Below are 19,724 nucleotides of genomic sequence, written 5' to 3' on the forward strand. Positions count from 1 at the left end.
GCTGTTCTACAATTCACTAAATTGTCTAAAAATTTCAGTATCATATCGAAGTAGACAGTCTTTAGGGCCCTAGTTGTGAAATCCACTGACCTCTTATGCCTGTCTGTCTCAGTCAATATTCTCACTGCTAAACTCCACAACTGACCACACAACTTAGAGAAATAAATATGCATTTGCTCACCATTTTGGGCATTTTATTCTTCAGTCAATGTCAGGCTGGGTCTGTGGAGCTCAGAGCATGGTGGCAGTAAGCAGAGACAGGGAGGAAACAAGACTCTGCTCTTACATCCTGGAGGCCAGAAGCAGAGAGAGAGCAAGAGGAGGAGGAACCACATATTATTCCCAAGGCTACACACCCAGGAACTCACCTCCTCCAGCCACATCTCACCTTCCCAGGTCACCACCCAGTAAATCCATTACAATGGATTCATCCACTGATGAGATGACAACCTTCATGACTTATATCAGCTCTAAACATTAATACATGAATCCTTCAGAGAACCCTCTATATCTAACCATAACAAAAAATGGTCTAAAATTTTTCCACAATCTTCTGAGCCCAATCTTTATTTTGATGACAAAAATCTCAATGATTATCTCTTGAAGTAATAATTAATGTACTGACATTACTGAGAACATCAACTAAACTGTGGAATTTTTTATAATAAATCTTACATTATATTTTAAAAGCTTGAAAAGTTACTCTATGACAAAAAGAAGCAGCCCTAGAAACTCCACCAGATTTAACCAGGTATATCTGTAAATTTTGACTATTTCTTCTCTTTCAAAGTGCTTGTGATTTTCAAATATCTATGGTCTGCTTTGAAATGACCTATCCCTATAAGACTGAAATGAACTAAACAAGGTGCCAGATCAGTTTCCTTGGTAGGACAATGTGGGCACTGGCTTTAAATGTAAACCAATTGTTTTTTCTTAAAAGTGCCTGTTCTACCTCATTAAATAAAATATATTTCAAATATAATACTTGAGGTAAGGTCTTAGTTGTACAATTAATTCCCAAATTACATCATGGTAAAAATGGAGGACTAATTGTTACTGAACCAAAATAAGTATATCATTATAGGAATAAAATAAAGAAGATTTAATAAGAAGATCTGGAAATTTTAGGAGTAGGAGTCTGTGACCATCAGATAAAACATTTATATTATTTTTTGTTTTATATGTGAATAAAACCTTTCAACATTTTAGTTATCTCTCTGGGAAATGTCAAAGGCAGCTTTAGGTGTCAAAGTTATGTTGAATTTAGTAAAATGAACATATATTAAATTCATAATAAAATGACCATTCATAATAAAATCACCATTTATTAAAATTTTAAAAATTCTTTGTGTGTGGTACTGGGGAACTAAACCCAGTGGAATTTTACCTCTGAGCTATACTTCCAGACCTTTTTAGTTTTTTATTTTGAAACAGGGTCTCACTAGATTTCAGAGAGTCTTGCTAAATTCCTGAGGCTGTCCTCAAACCTTTGATCCTCCTGTCTCAGCCTCCCTATTGGGATTATAAACATATGGCACCATGCCAGGCTACATTAAATTTTTCCACATTTATTATTTCAAAATATTTGCAGACAAAAACTTGAACACTAGTATTGTCATTAGTGTTATCTATTCACAGGGACATAAAAACATGGAAAGTAACATTAGTATGAAGAACACTAGATGTTTCATAAGTAAAGAAATTTTTGTCTTGAAAAATAAATCATGTACATGGTTTCATTTTTCAGTTTCTATTGCTCTTCAGATAGCTTAAACCACATCACTTCTATTTTACAGAGAGTTGGGACGTCGATTCTTGCGAGCTCTCTGGTCAAGTGCAGCATATTAAACAACCAGCAGAGCTCATGAATACCTGTATCAGGTTTTTTCAGCCACACACATTCAAATTTCACCTTCCTAATGAATCACATGGGAACATTTTGTTATCATCACCCAAACTATATCAAATCTATAATATATAAAGATAAAAAGCAGAAAGTATATAAACTTATGTTTAGTGATCAAGGTTTTCATGTACTACCCTACGTGGAAATATTTGTATATTTAGGTATTTAGTTAAAAAGAGAGTCTCAGTTATGTGAACAACAGTAGTTGCAGTTCATCACAAGCAAAACAGTGAATGAAGAACATTCTAAAAAGTTTATTAGGCAAATATAAGGGACATAAATCAAGAATCAGAAAACCTGACACAACTCTGAAGGCTAGTGTCATTGCTTAGGGCTTACTCCAGAATAAGAGCTAGGGACAAATATTGCTTAGGATCATATCCTTGTTCAGTTGCCTACCTTAGGGGAAATGATGCCTAAGTTTTCAAATCTATAAAATAGATATGATTACTAAAGATAGTGATTTTATAAAATTGCCTTTAACAGTATTTAACCAAAAGTAATTTGTCAGTGAATGTCCAACATAGTGGGGTAAAGTTGATTTTAAAAGGAATTTTTCATGTTAGCTTCTCTCATTTCAATAAAAATAATATGTAAATACTGGGAATTTTTTAAAGTTCCGAACAGAACATATATATGTGAAAAGATAATCATTTTATCTATAATTTTACTGCCTTGAAATAACCAATATTAATATGCCAACATTTTTCAGTTTATGCTAATATTTATTTTATAATTATTTTTATTATTACTACCCCTGCTGTTGTGTAACAGTACTGAAGATTAAATCTAATGCTACTCTATCACTGAGATGCATTCCCAGACCTTTATCTTTTATCTTTTATTTTTATAGAAAGGTCTCACTAAGTTACCCAGTTTGACCTCAAGCCTGTGATCCTCCTTATTATCTTATTTTTTTTAATAAAAATGTTGTTAGATGATTTAAGGGCTTATTTAATAAAGGAAAGAATTTAGGGAAAGTAATTAGCTATTTAGTTAATAATTTCTGACATTTTCATGAGCACTTTGAATATCTTAAAATGTGAAACACAACAATGGAATTTTACTCAGCCATTAAGAAAAACACAATTATGTCATTTATAGGGAAATGGATGGAACTGGAGAACATTATACTAAGTGAGATTAATCAGTCACAAAAAAATAAAAAATAGGATGGTCTCCCTAATATGAAAATCTAGGGAGAAAATGGGGGTTATAGGAGAAACTCTAAATGAAGAAGGGGATACTGTAGATGAGCAAATACGGCAACCTGAGGGGATGGGAGGGGGGAAGAGGGAAATTCTTTAATGTTCATGATGTACATTAATAAACATATCCAAATCAACCACTAAGCCAAACATGAGAAAAAGAGGGGGGGAGGAATGGTTCGGGAACTGGGAAAGGACTAATTGGGTGATGTGTGCATGAATGCCTCCACCATCTTGTACTCCATTAAGATGTATGACTACAATGCACCAATAAAAAGTTTAAAAAATGTGAAACACCAATTTTGCATTCTTTAGGACATAAGGATGATATGTCTTTGGTGCTTGATTCATCCCTTCATTATTGCAATTACCTTAGTTTTATACAGTACATAGTTCTGTATAAAACACATTTGTACACATATACACACACTATATCTTCTTTATGTGCTCAAAAATTATTTTGTCAATTTTCACAAAATAGCCCCATTAAAATTTAATTTCTAAACAGTATGGAAGATCTGCAAAAGAATGGGAATGAACCTACCATATAATCCAGCAATACCACTTTTGGGTATCTACCCAAAGAATAAAAAAACAAACTAACAAACTAATGAATGCGTATTTATGTTCCTAGCCGCACAATTCACAATTGCCAAAATATGGAACCAGCTAAGATGTCCATCAATAAATGAACGGATTACACAACTATGGCATATATACACAATAGAAATTTAATCAGCCATAAAGAACAAAATTACATTATTTGCAGGGAAATGGATGGAACTGGAGAACATTATGCTAAGTGAGATTAGTCAGTCACAAAAAGTAAAAAACTGAAAGTTCTCCCAATTATGCATAAGCCAGGGAGAAAAAGAATCATAGGGGAAGAACTCTAGACAGGAAAGGATAAAGGAGACCTAACTGAGGGGGTCAGAAGAGGGGAAGAGGAAGGTTCCTTATTGTACATGATGTATATTCACAAATCAAAGTCAATCACTAAGCTAAATGTGAGAAGGAGGGAGGGGGAGGAAAATGGTGTGGGAATTGGGGAAGGGCTAAGTGGGTGATGTATGCATGTATGCCTCTACCATTTTGTACCTCATTAAGATGTGTGACTACAATGCACCAATAAAAAATTAATTTCTATGACAATGAATTTATAAATCTTAAGAATTGTGATTTTTATATATTTAGTTTTTCTTGACTTAGAAAAATCTATATTCTATTTTCTATGTGCTAAACAATACATATTATACTTTACATGTATCTTAAAAATAAATTCAACATCATACATATTATTAGAATAAATTTATATTTACTTATTTATTGGCATTAGAGTACTATACCCTCAGCAATTTTTATCTTGAAACAGGGTCTCAGTAAGTTGCTGAAGGTTTTGCTAAATTGCCTCCCAAGTACTGAGATTACAGGCATGTACCACTATGCCCTGCTTCATTAAAAAAATTAATTTCACTATTGTAGCCGCATTTTCTACTATTGCCGCCCAATTATTGTTAACATAAAGAAAATTTGACAAAAATGAGTAATTTTCATCATTCTTCCAGGTATATCTTCTAATTTACATTTCACAGTTTGTTCCTGTCACCAAAATTTCTGAAGCAATTTTCTTAATGTCTGTGTAGATTGTGCTTTTCAAATAAAACATTAAATCTAATATTTCATGGTGGTTTTTTTCAAGAATGAGTGATCAGTTTATTATATTGTGATCATATTTTAATGTTACATGGTTTTTATGGATCTGTTGATTTTGTATACAATAAGTGATCAATTGACTCTCATTATAATCGTGCCATTCTTAGAACACACCACCTTGGATGTGATGGATTATGAGAAAGAAGAGATGAAAATGAGAAGTCCTGACTGACAGCTCCATGTCTCCATGACCTCACACAGTTCTTTTTTTTAATTTTTTTTAAGAAAACCTTATCTTTCTAACCTAATTGCACAGACAGCTCCATGACTCCATGACTTCACACAGTTCTTTTTAATTATTTTTTTAAGAAAAACTTGTATTTCTAACTCAATTGCACAGAAGTTGGATCCTATGCTGGGGCTCTTGTTTTCTAATGCTCAGATTCTCTGATTCTTGAAACATAGCCAGATGTGGAAGACTAATTCTCACAACCACAAAAACCACAACAATAGATTTCTAGGTTGAGAGTGAAGACTTTGGTATATGAAGTCAAAGCAAAACATTTATCACTGAATTTTTCAGTGTGCTTTCAAAGCCAAAAATATCAGAAGTTTGAATCAAAAACAATAAATACATTGTTCCATAAAGACGAAATAGTCTAAAAATCTTTTAAAATTCTTGCTTTTGGCTTATCTATTCATCTGTGTATAATTTTAGAGATAGGTGAGCTATTAAAATGAAAGATTTAAAAATAAATGAAGATTCTTTATGTTGATCTTTCATTTTTTAAAATTATATCTACATTTATTTAGCTGTTGTCACACACTTTAATTCATGCTATTTCTCAATCACTACCAACAGTAGAAATAGGTTGTATTGTAGCCAAGGCAGAAATACAATGAGGAAATTTTAATTAGATTTGGAGTATGTGTGTGTAGGGTAATCTTAATAAATATAATCCTAGATATGAGTTCAATATTTTTCTTTTATTTTTCTCCTTTTATACTCAAAATAATTTTTCCACTATATATCTAAAATATATTAAATATTTTAAATCATCTTTATATTACTCATAAGATGGAATATAATATAAATGCTAAGTAAATAGTTGTTACAGTATTGTTTAAGGATTAGTGAAATAAATAAATGTGTACATGTTTAGCACAGACATTTATTTTTCAAATATTTTCTATCCACAGTTGGTTGAGCCTCTTGAAGAGAAGCATGTAGTTAAGGAAGCTTTACTATGCAAGTAATTTTATAGCCAGAATTGCCTACACAGCTTAATATATGCAAACTCTTGTATCTACAAGTTAGTTTTGTATATCCTTTTATTGGTGCACTGTAATTATATATGCATACTGGGGATGGATCCCAGGGGCATTCTACCTTCAAGCTACACCCCTAGCCCTATTTTTTATTCTTTATTTGGAAACAGGGTCTCACTGAGTTGCAAAGGGTCTAAGTAGTAGCTGAAGCTGTCCTTGAACTGTGATCCCCCTGTCTCAGCCTCTCAAATGCTGGGATTGCAAGCCTGTGCCACCACACCCGGCTTACAAATTAGTTTTAAAAAGACATATATACATATATTTAAGAAGTCTTTTATAATTTATGAAATAACTTCATTTAATTTAGAGATAAAAAACACTTTAGATTCCATTTGGCCCAAATTCATTTGTGGTCCTACAGCAAAAAGATGATCAAAATTGAGGTTTTCTGCACACTGTGTGCAGGCCTTATAATTGTCTAATTGCTCTATGTTCTATGTTAGATTTTTCTTATGTTTTAAGAATATTCTCAGACTTGGTCAAGTCATGATATTCATTGAACTAGTTAAAACTTTAATCAATTTTGAATTTTGTCATTCATTTTATTTTTTATTCATGATTATATGACCAAGTGTATATAAAACACTAGCTCAAAGAAAGTACTTAACAAAAATAGGTTTTCATTTTTAAGTTTCACCATTTATTATTTATTATTATTATTATTATTATTATTATTATTATTATTTTCTTCACATTATGTACTATCTTTTGATAACATTGATTTCTTTTTCATCTGGAACAGGGACCTTTTATAAAAAATTACGGAATTTGCTTTCATGGAAAATTTAAAAATCAAGGCCAGTCTTGCATTATCTAAGGGCTAAAATTATCTGTTATGTTCTATGTTTGAGATGTTCAGTTAAGAAGAGTTCTTTCAAAGACATAGGGTAAAGGGATTTAATATAAGGCTCAAAATGCAAAATGAAATGATATTATGAATATTTGGTAATCTTCATAAAATATGACCGTGGGAGAGAAATGATCTCTGCTTAGGTTAGTTCTTCAACTCACAATTGTCAGGGACTCTCTGTAGCTGTGAAACCTTAAGAATGGAACCCTCTCCCTTCTTCCACTATGCTTCATACCATTCAAAATGAAAAAGGGCATGTTTGTGTCTATGAATTGCTACTGATATAGACCTTTCCTGATTGTATCATTATTAATTGCTAATATTTCATAAAAGGATGTCATGCTTTCATAAATAAACTGCACATTTAAATTTTTCAGATTGCTGCAAATTGTATTAATTTTCTTTTCACTGCTAGCTAGTGTAAGGTCATTGTGGTTTAAAAATTAGGGTATGTTTTTATTCATTAAAGGAGACAGAAAATCTTTACAAGAAAAAAGAAAGGAGGTTGAAATATTATGATTATTATTATCTTCTTTCCATCTGAAACACATGAACTTAGGTGTCTCAGGATTAATTCTCTAAGTAAAAGTGGTACATGATTAAAAAGATCTATATTTCAATTTTTTCACATCAGTAAGCATTTATTTATACAGTATTTTTCAAATTTCTCATCACTTCCCTCCTTCTCTTAAAATTAAAAAATTACTAGTAACTGGAAATCAAGCACAGATATACAGGAAATGTAATTTGGCAATAAATGCTGTTTTGAAGTACATTGCATGGTTTGTGGATAAATATTTCTTTAATGCGTGTAATTACTGGATCAGCAGAATAAATGTGGTCATGTCCTTGTAATTAATACATTGTCAAAAGTTCATTTAAGTATAATAATTTTACTGGGAAAATGCTGTCTATGTGTTTCCTGCAATAATTTGTTAAATTAAGTGCAATAAATATAAAATTACCCTTAAGAAGATATTTATTTTTTCAAGTTCTTTCTCACTACATGTTAAATAATGCTTTAAGAAACCCTTGTACATCTGCCCTTTATTCTTCAATGAAAAGACCTCAAGAAAACATATGGATGGATGTTATATATCATTATAGAATTTTCTAGAGGTTTAACCTTAGTTCTAGAATATTATTATATAGCATATATATTAAAGATTAGGTTGAAAAATATTTAGCCAGGAATTACATGAGCTGCCAAGTGATCTTTCCCTCAATAAAAGATATAGTAAAGTATGGCTATTTATTTCTGCACTGAGATCAACATTTATCTGTGGAGAGTGGAGATTCAGCAACATGGAATTTTAGGGCTGGAAGGGATAGCCCCATGCAACCCCTTCATTTTATTGTCCTGTCACTTTGCTCTAAGGGCTCCACACAAGGATGCTGGGCTCTGCTAAGTGAAACAGCTGTGGGCATTCAAGGAGGACATGATAAATGAAAGGTGCTTTCTCTATAATCTTCTGGCCAAAGGGCTACAGGGAAATATGGTTTACATTGCCTGACATTTTACCTGTGTTGGGCATAGTGCTGAAAGTTCTATAAATAAAAGGCAGTGAGGAAGCAAGTGCTATTCAGCAGGGTTGGGAATAAAGTGCAGTGTGTGGTGACATTGCTTGAAGTGGTATGAACTCACAAGGACCTTTTTCTTTCTGCCTTGCTCAAGTAATTGATGGATGAGGGATGGAGGACAAAAATAAGTGTGGTAGAAGATAAAGTAGGCGAGAGAGAGAATGGACAGAAGCTAAGTCAATACATATAAATTGCTGTATGTTGTCAAATTTGATAGAATCCTCATGTTCTCTTTTTTTTCAGTTTTCTTTGATAAAAAATAACATTCAAAAACTGTTGCTTTAGATCAGCAGTTCATACATATACGGCAGTCTCCATCTGTTTTCCCAGTGGATTTCAATGGGATTTCTGAACATCTTGCCAGTCTAAAACCTGTTCTTTTTTTAGAGCAGGTAAGTACATTATTATTAAATCTAGATTATTCTTTTTTATTGTTTCATCTTGTCCCTAAAATACTACTTGTGTTCTTTAATTTTTCCAAAGTACCACTAGCTCAAATTTACTGTGCACACTAGATACTGACTGAAAAAATATTGAACATGAGTTATTAGAACTAACTGAAGTGAAAAAATTCCTTAACATCCAATCTGAGGCACTGCTATACCCAGAAGTGTATATTACAGTTGTTGATTTTTGAAAACCTAAGAATGGCTGGTTTTCATAGAGCTCTGGTCTCTGCATGTGAAACTTGGGCTCTCCATCCTCACTTAGTCTCTCTATTCATCTTCTGCATCCTCCACCCTTCTGTTCTGGCTGGCTTGGGGAATTATTCTTATTCAACATTTTTTCAGAATCACCCAGCTATCTTTTGTATTGTCCAGTTACCTAATACCATATGTTGATAGGCTTGTCTTAAACATCAAAAGAGACTTCTAGAAAATTTCTCCAGAAACACCCATGTTATTTTATGTCAATTATAAGCTGTCTAATTATGCATATAATACCAATGTATTTTTATGAGTCCATTTTCTGTTGCTATAGAAAGACAACCTATATAGGGCACTTAAAAAGTAAAGAAATTCACTTAGATTAGAGTTATGAAGGTTGAAAGTCCATGATCTGTTGACCCCATCTGGTTGGTCTCTGGTAAGGGCTGAATAGAGAATCATGATGGGAATGTATATGAGAGGAGGAGATTTCACGGTGAAAAAGGAGCCTAGAGACAGATTCATAGGCAGGCTTAACTCTTTTATAACAACCTGCTCTCATGAGAACTCACTCCATGAGAGCATTAAAAAATTCCTCGTAAGAGCAATGTTTTAATGATTTAATCACCTTTTAGTAAGACTCCTGAAGCTTTTTGGACACCACCTCCTAATACAAACAAATTAGAGACCTAGAGATGGGACTCCCAATGCATGAACCTCTGAGAATAGACCTAAACTATGGCACAATTCCTATAGAATTTTTTTTTCTCTTGTCTGTCACTTAGGTCTAAGTAGGATAAACCTAAAAAGAAGAAATGGCTGGAAAGTCTTAATACTTTGGAGGAATTAAAAATGTAGTAAACACACACACAACCACATACACAAACACCACACACACACACACACACACACACACACACACACACACACACAGATACCTGTTGGGAACCAGTAAATAACCAAAATGTTAGTGACAAACAAATAATCAGGAAGCAATGTATTACAGTCTAAACATATGAATGCATTTAAAATCATTTAGAATAAAATTAGAATTCTGGCACTGACTTAGTAAAATTTGACTTAGTAAAAATTTCTGGGAAGTTTAGTGCATGTTCATGGCACTTTGACATAGACCAATATGTTATTATCCTTAATAGATCTATTAAACTAGCTAGATTAGCTTCAAAGATAATTAGACAAAGTTTTAGGATTTTCATTTGCATGGATGTCTTGTACTGGTAGTAACAATTACAATGTGTTTATGTAATTATTTACATAATATGTGAACATAAATGTCCAAAAGTAAAATAATTTAATATAATGAATTAATACTACTGTTGCCCTCCCCCCAGTTGCCTCATTTTTTTCATCACACATCATTTAAATTCAAATTTTGGAAGAACAAGGTATTTTTATATTGTGTGTGTGGTGCAGGAGGAAACCAGGAGAATTCTAACTCTGAGATATACTCTCGGTTCAATTTTATTTTTTATTTAGAAAAAGAGTCTAGGTTGCTGAAATCTTCACTAGTTTGCTGAAGTTGGATTCAAACCTGTGACCCTCCCATCTCATCTTTCCAACTATTGGGATTACAGGTGTGTACCACCCAGCCAAGGATAATTTTTTAGTGTAAGCATGTTCCAAAATTTTATTTGTTTTCATCTGAAGTCCAAATTTAGCTTGGTATCCCATATTTTTGTTTGCTAAATTGTACTACCATACACTCCTTCAGTTGATTTCTGCTAGTCATCCTGGTGTAGGATGCCCCTCAGGTGTGCTTCTCCACCCCATTGTTTTACCTTGAAGACTCCACTAGAGGTATAGTCTCAGAAGTCACATTGTTAAATGACCATGGCCTCTGGTGCCCTAACACTGGAAGAATATAGGTAGAGAAGAGAAACAAACCTGGGCATAGTGGCGCATGCTTTTAATCCCCGCACTTGGGAGGCTGAGACAAAAGGATCTCATAGGTTTGAAGCCAGCTTCAGCTATTTAGTGAGGCTCTCAGCAAATAAGTGAGATCCTGTTTCCAAATTAAAAAAAAGAAAAAGAGAGAAAGTTCAGAATTTTCTAAACTAAATCTACTTTGTGGACTCTTTTACCCTTTCTTCCTTCCTTCCTTCCATACTGGGGATTCATGCCCAGGGGAATTCTCATTCTGAGCTATACCTCCATTCCTATTTTCTTATTTTTTTATTTTGAAATATGGTCTCACTAAGTTGGAGAGGGCGTCACTAAGTAGCTGACCCTGGCTGTGAACCTGCAATCCTTCTGTCTCAGCCTTTCAAGTACTGGGATTACAACCTTTCACCACCATGCCTGGCTTGTGGACACTTTTTCTAAGTCTTATAGTTCATATAAAAAAAATTAAAAAGGACTTCAATAGATGTTTCCCCATATTTGTCAATAATCTAATAAATTCAACTATTCTTATCAACAAACAGCAAGCTATAATACTGAAAATAACTTTCCTAAACTTCCAATTAAGAATAAAAATCAAATATACTAGAGGAAAAATGTACGTACATCTAATTTTTATAGACAATCAGAATTATAGCTGGGCATGGTAGCACCTGCCTGTATCTGGATGGCTAAGATATGAGGATAGCAGGTTTGCAGTCAGGCTCAGAAATTTAGCAAGAATTTGTGCCCAAGTAAAATAAAAAGGGGTGGGGTACAGATTACAAATACAATAATTCTGGATTTAAACTCAACACAAAAACAAATAGAAAAAATAAATTAAAAATTATTAAGAAGTTATGGTCAAATGAGGAGTTAATCAAAGATACCATAGTATAAAATGCAGAGAAAATTAAGTATTTCAATATTTTGTGTTGTTTACCATCTTCAGTAACTTAAAAATGGTATTTGGGCATGCTTTCTCATTTTAAATAAATGTTTATATATTCATAATTTTATATTCTTTCTTTTAAAGAAGGTTAGCAAAACAGTTAAAGCTGAAGTTGATATGATGTCATAAGAATTATCCAAAGTTCATAAGGTCATGGGTATTTGATGTTTCTTCTGTTTCTTTTGAGATCTAAAAAAGAGGAGCTATGGTTTTGAGTAAGTTACAAATCTCTGGGGCATAATGAATTATATGTAAAGGCAGACTGCCTGTGTTCAATCCAAACACCATTCATTTTTTCACAATTCTTACCTAAAGCAATTGCTTAGCACCCTTTTTTTGCCTTAGTGGAGTAAATAAGATTATTATAATGATTTAATGTGGCAACACAGGTAATAGACCTAGCAGAAGAGCTGACACACAGGCTCCAAAAACTGCATATGGTAGCATTACTATTATTATTGTCAGTGTTATCACTAAGTTAAAAAAATTATCCAATATAATTCAGTAAAATTAAAGAGGTACAAATGAGAGTGTATATAAAGTTCACAATCTCATGGATCAACTAAGAGTTATTTTGTGGGAGTATCTATATAAATATAAAAATATAGCTCAATGTAAAATGTGTGACCTCAAAGGTTCCTGACTGAAGGAGCACCATCAGATGAACATCTTCTAATACTTGGTATGACTTCTAGGTCTTGAGTTTTTTTTTTTTTCATTTGTTTGTTTTTGTTTTTGTTTTTTTTTTAAGAAGAAAGCATGATTTTCAGTCAGTTATTCACTACCTGTAGCAGGCAGATTTTCTGTAAAGAAAATTTTCTTTTCAATTTCAAAGAGAAAAATCATAATATATGATTTCTAACTTGACATTATCAAAATGATTCAGAATGAAATCATACCATATAAATCTATACTTTTTAAGTCCCACTAACAGTACCTTGACAATAAAGCCAGATAATCAAACTGTTTTTCATCAGAAGGAAATGGAACTTGACAATTAGTGTAGATGATCTTGAGGAAGTTATTTTCACCTGAATTGATGGAAAATAACCTTGAAAACTGTTCATAAACAGTTTGATTTGATGTGAAAAATTTGATGGTAGGAGTTCAACATAGGTTCAATTTTACATGGGAAATAAAGAAAAATTAGTCATTTTACATGTTATGTAATCACTGTGTTATTGAGCGACCACCAGAGAAGACCATTCAGACTTAGTTTAAGCTGAATAGAAAGTCTTTATTAGCCAGCCAGCTACTACGCTGCAGTTGAGTCCTGAGTGCAGCCCTGAGCTGTTTCTCAGGGCTCCTTTTATATGTTAAAAATCACAAGCTCAGGAGTGAAGAGTTTAGGTTCCCATGAAATGGACAATCAACCGTTTCTTTCAGCAAGTGTGCAAGTCAAGCAGAAAGTACAGAAGCCAGGAACAGCACTGTGCAGAAGCTCAACAAGCCCTGCCAGTCCCTTGTATTATCTACCTTTTCATTGTTCTAAGGATAGCAAGTTCCTAATGGGCTTAGTTTCTCTTCAGGTGCAAGCTAAAAAGGAGTTACAGAAGCCAAACAGGCAGTTACGCATCACTCGCAAGGTCCCTAGTGGCCCTTTTTCTCAGGCTGACAAACAATAGTGCACTGGGGTCACGTGGGGTAAGATCACGGCATTCCTGATGCTAAGGCCTAGGCTTACTTTATCACAACTGGACAATAGTGAAATAGATTTGCCCGGAAAAAAATATATATATATGTGTTCTGAACTGAATGTTTGCATCTCAGTAAAACCCTACTCCCCCAAAATGAAATTTACAGGTGGGGCTTTTGGAAGATAATTCATTTTACAACAGATGATGAGGTTAAAAAAGATGGAAATTTACCAAGAGCACACATTTCCTCCTGGAGTCTGAATTTCAATTTTCTAAGTGTTTAATGCCCTGGATCACCGCTGTTCTCCAACACACATTAAACAAGTACAGGGCTCTTCGCTCACTTCCAAACATCATCAGCACCAGGACAAATGCTTAGCTAAGGCTCACATCTATCATTCTGGTTGGTACATATGGTAATTTTCTCTAAATTGGCTGGTTTTCTCAGCCTACTGTATCATCCTGAGATATTAAGTTTTTAAATTGGCTCTTCCCACCTCTTTTAAAGTTAGATGGCTGATTGCTGTCACATAATTTAATGATCTAGTCCAATCTATACAATGACTGTGTAGCATGGGCAGGATAATTGTAGATGAATTGCATGCCATTAATCAGTTGGCTTTTTGTTCTTACATGTTACATTGCTTATCACTCAAGAAAGAACATTGTCTTTTGACAGGGGTCCCATTGCAACCTTTTACTGTCCAATAACATCAAGGCTGAGATTTTGAAAGATAAATGAGGATGATATAAGTAGAGTGGGACTTAGCTAAAAGCTCTGTTTTTGTGTGAGTTGTTTTTGGAGAAATTAGAAATTTATGTATATTATTGAGGGATAGGTGATAGAGGGCTTATATATTTTATTTATTTACTTATTTATTTATTTTCGCGGTACTGGGGGTGGAATTCAGGGCTATTCTACCTCTGAGCTACACCCCCAGCCCTATATTTTAGTCTTTATATTTTTTGAAACAGCGTCTCACTGAGTTGCGAAGGGCCTCGCTAAGTAGCTGAGGCTGTCCGTGAACCACGATCCTCCGGTCTCTGCCTCTCAAATGCTGGGATTACAAGCATGAGCCACCACACTCGGCCTGAATTATACATTTTAAAACAGAGAAATAAAAATGGCCTCTTTAAATATACCCCAAATAATGGGAGAAAACATACTTTTCATTATGAAAACTCAAAATTCTAAGTTTTGGTTGAGCATCCCATTCCCTTTTCCTTCAATAAATGATGTTCACATGACCAAGGAACCTTTTCTCAAGAGATGCATACCCTTCGGCCCTTTACTTGCCATGATTGCATGTCCCCGATTCACAGGTGGGAAGCACACATTTTCATCTTTGTTTCTCCATAAAATAGCTCAGAATTTAGCATTTATTACATATTCAGTTAATATCTCTAGAACCAAACCAATATGTTTTGATCTGGCAAGGTTAACTGCAAATACAGACATTTTATTTGCATAATATGTCAATGTGAAACTTCCAGAGAAGGAGACAACACCATTTTAAGGAAACGGTGATATTTCTAATTGTATAGGAAGAGCAATTAGCAGTTGAACATAAGATAAAGGCCGTTTATGCAGTATACATAATGGAATTATATACTTGTACCCAACATACATAATGGAGTTTCTTTTTAATTAATTTAATTATTAGGGATAACAATGGAATCATGTAAGGGTCTTACTATATATTGCAGCCACATAATTATATATATACATACATGTAGCTATATGTGCAAGTATATGTGCTTTTTAAGCTTAATCTGTTAATGTAACCCTTATGAGTTAGATTTCTCATTGACTCATTCATAAATTATTTCCCTAATGCATCTCAAAACAGGGATGAGGAGAGGAGATGAACTTTGCCTCTCTAATAGACAGATTTTCTTCAAAGTATACCAGATGTTCTTGAATGCACTTTTTGTTTCTCTCTTTTGAATTGTTTCTACTTGTATCCTCTCGGGTGACAACATTTCTATGGGAATGACTGTAAATTAGGAAAGTGCATTTTTTTTTTATAATAACTTGAAGCAACTCTTAGCAGTGGGAGTAGATTGACAGTTCCTAATGGTCACGGAAACAAACTTAAAGATCTAGAGGGAAAACTATTATGAGACTATTTCAGCATTAAAATAAAATATTATTTGCTGCTCTTAGAAAATATTTAAGCAAACAATATCTTACACATTTGGCATTTATTCACTTAAAGCAAAACATTTTTTTTTAGGTAGAAACAAAAGCAAAATAAAAAGACTTCTCCCTGTCCTCTGTAGCTGCATTATCTGCCCATACAAAGCTTGGCCCCTTCATAACTCTATTGCTTCTTTCTCAAAACCTTCATTCTTATATAAGCTATAAAATGGAGCCTCTTGATGAAAACCAGATGTTTTTGTTGTTTCTTTTTTATTTTAACAGTGTTTGAATTTTTTCAGCACAATGCATAATGTTAACCCACTTTAATAAGGAAGAACATAGCTATGGCACTTAAGTAAAAACAGAGCTGAAAGGCGGGCCCAGGCTCACAAGAAAAGCTTCACCAAACACCAGGACATGCGAATGTGTAAGAATGAATGATCAGAAGTGGGCTTTAAATCAATTTTATCTTCGCTGTTTTAACATCAAGAAGAGTTGTTAGTTGTAAGCCAATTGTTATGCAACTTAATGAACTAATTAGGAAAATCAGTTGCAATAATAGTATTGGTACAAACTGATCTGAATATAAAAAAGTAGAATTAGAATTCTAATACCAAACTTTTCCCACTAGAAGGGCTACACAATTCTGCTATTATAAGATCTATTCTTTGTAAAATTAATCTTGGGTGGTTCTTTTTTATTGAACTTCATTTCCATAGTGTGTTATTTCATGATCGTGACACAGCACATAATTTTCCTTGTGATATTTTTGCTGTATATATAGATGTTTTGAGGTCAGCCAGAGTAAGCTAATTATATTTTTCAATAAGATTGCATAAACCGGCTCCAGGTCAGTTTTCCTATTTCTTTGCTTCATTCAGTGAATGGATGGCTATCCTCCAGAGATAATAGAATATCAAGACCCCTGCTCAGAGACCACACTTGGACTGGCTAAAGTACCACAACTGCCTGCTTGAGTCACTGGCAGAGTTGCGATATACCGGAACAAATTTACAAATAATAGAGAAAAGTGATCTGAATATTGCTTAGACCATGTTTTGCTGTGGAATTTTCTCAAGACGGGATCATAAACTCCAGAAGATATATATCAGTTGTCATTTCTATCTTTTGTTCTCTGCATCGTGATTTTTAATATGAATGAAATATTTTCCTCAGAGGTGACTGGGTAATTGTTTTGATAGTTACATAATTTTAGATCTTAGTGATGAAATATTTATGTATGCAATTCAAGTTATCTGTTATAAAGGAAAACTATTTAACCATAGTGGACTAATGGCTCATAGGAAAAATGGGTGTCAAAGAGAAATTTATTATATCTTGCAAGTACTGCTTTCTATGATAAAATACAATTTGTATGATTGTGAAGTAGCATTGTTTATTTTTCCAGTCAAAAAGTCACTGTCAAAAGTATGTTTGGAGAGAAAAAAATAGCCTTAAAACAAATGTATCACAGAGACTATCTAGGTTGTTAAAAAAAAAAAAAAACCTAGGGCAGCATGTTAAAAATGAACATTTCCAATACAATTTGTCACCCATGCATAAATCTTGCTGACATTTTCAGTCACTTTAATAGCCTGCCCATTTTATAAATCAGTATGAACTTGCACAGTTGCAAAAAGTGTGTATTTTGAACATCTCATTTGCATACTTTACCAAAAGCCAATGAGGCAGGGGAACAGAACTGGTGATCATAATATGTGTTTGGGGAAAGGCAGAGAGATCACTAATGGCTTTGCCTTTAGGGATTTCTGTACTCCATAGGGGACGAAAATGAGAAATATTTTTCAAACAGCAGGGGTAAAGGTTTTAAAACTAGAAACACATGGAGTGATAAAGATGTTAGTGCCACAGGGCGCATAGCAGGAAAAATTTACAATGTAAAAACTGTAATTTCAGCATTAGGAAGTAATAATCGTGTTTCATCATTGTTATTAAAGCATGACCCTTAAAGTCACATAAATTAGATATAAGTTTCAAGAGAAGTTTATTAATCTTTAGCAGAAAAATATTAGGAAAGTTTATTATCAGATAAGATTTTCAGGAAGAGATGCATTTGTTTGCGTGTATGGATGTGTGTTTGTGTGTGTGTGTGTGTGTTTGTGTGTGTGTGTGTGTGTGTGTGTGTGTGTGTTCTCAAGGAAGTCTATTATTTCAAAGAGTAAATAAAACAAAACTTTACTCATTAGCCAGTGGGTATAAATAGTGACTAATATAAGATGGTTCTTATTTTTTTAAATGAACAACTTGAAGAGAAAACATGATGTTCAGAAGATAGTATACTTGTCCTAAATAAAATTAAAATAAAACTCAACCTTATTTTTAACATTAAATGTTGCTTAAATGACGTTCATAGCAAACCAGTGATGCCAATATAGTCATTAAATTAGTAACAGGTTTTAAGTTTCTTTTAATATTTTAAAATATATAACTAAAATGTGAGTATTAATAGCTCTATGACAAAATTAATGAATAATTATAATTTAGATAACAAGACTCAGCAGTTATCAGTAGGCGTGAATAATAAATAATTATGTCATATTAAGGTAATTTATTTGGTGGTAAATATGTTGATTTAGAATCAAATATTTAGTTTGTGAGAGAATGTTTTTACCAATTAAAAATTCTATCAAAAATTGGACTTAGAAGTTGTGAACTAACCTTATATTTTTGCATAACTCAAAGATTTAGTGCCACAGTGTACATAGCAGGAAAAATTTACAATGTAAAACTGTAATTTTAGCTTTAGGAAGTAATAATTGTTTCATTATTGTTATTAAAGTATGACCCTTAAAATCATGCAAATTAGATAAAAGATTTAGGTAAAATACAATCTTGGCAAGTTAAATAGAAAATAACCTCATTCTTAGAAACTTCTCAAGTTTCCCCTAATAATTTGTCTTAAATTTTACAAAATAGGACAATTTTATTATAAACTTATAGAAATATTCTTATCAAACACTCCAAAAATTTATTTTAAATTGAGATAATATTAATATTTGTTAAAGTCATAAATACAGATTTTGTATACAGGTAAAAAACTGTTGTACAAAACATAAGAAGACATAAACAGGTATAAAATGTATTTTCTACAGCACAAACACAGCCATATGTAGCATTCTTAAATGCACTTTTAGGACTCTTTCTAAGAACATATATATATATACAAAATATCTTCTAATTTTTATTCTATACATACTAATATAGAAATATAGCTTTTAAAAGTGAATGGCAATGTTAATTTTTTTGGCACACACAACAAATGATCTATATAGATCAGCAAAGTGTGGCCAAGTAGAAACCATACAGAACTTGATAGAATAAAAATTCAGGATCATTTAAAATCAGATTAATTAAATGCAAAGGACTTCCAATAAGATATTAAGCTTGTGTAATAGACCTCATCTTAATAATGTCTGCTACTGATTTATTTAATAATGTTCTCATTTGTAGATATTGCTTATATTGTTTTCTTATGAATAATGCTTTTTAACATTTTGTGATATATTAAAAAGTCCTTTGAACTGACTAAAGTGATATTTCTCCTCTTTGAAAGGCGATAGCCATCCATAGCAGGAAGTTGACTGGCAGTCAGCTTCCACTTCAGAATCATAAAGCAAATAGTTTTTGTTGCATTTGTTCATTTGCTGCAAGGTAAACAGAAAGACTCAGATAAGAATTTCGTGAGAAAATAGAGAGAAACCACTAGGACAGAGAAACTAACCACTGTTAGTGAGCTTAAACACTTTTAAATAGAAATCATAAAAACACAGAAACTAAATTGTAGGGGAAATGAACTGAAGAAGACAAAGTTGTCAACTTTGTTCAGAAGTAAAGGTCTTTGGATAGTCTGTATTATACATATTTTGTTAGAAATAGAAAAATCTGGAGGGAGAATCAC

Source organism: Muscardinus avellanarius (assembly GCF_963383645.1).
Source record: "Muscardinus avellanarius genome assembly, chromosome: 2".
NCBI classification, from domain to species: Eukaryota; Metazoa; Chordata; class Mammalia; order Rodentia; family Gliridae; genus Muscardinus; species Muscardinus avellanarius.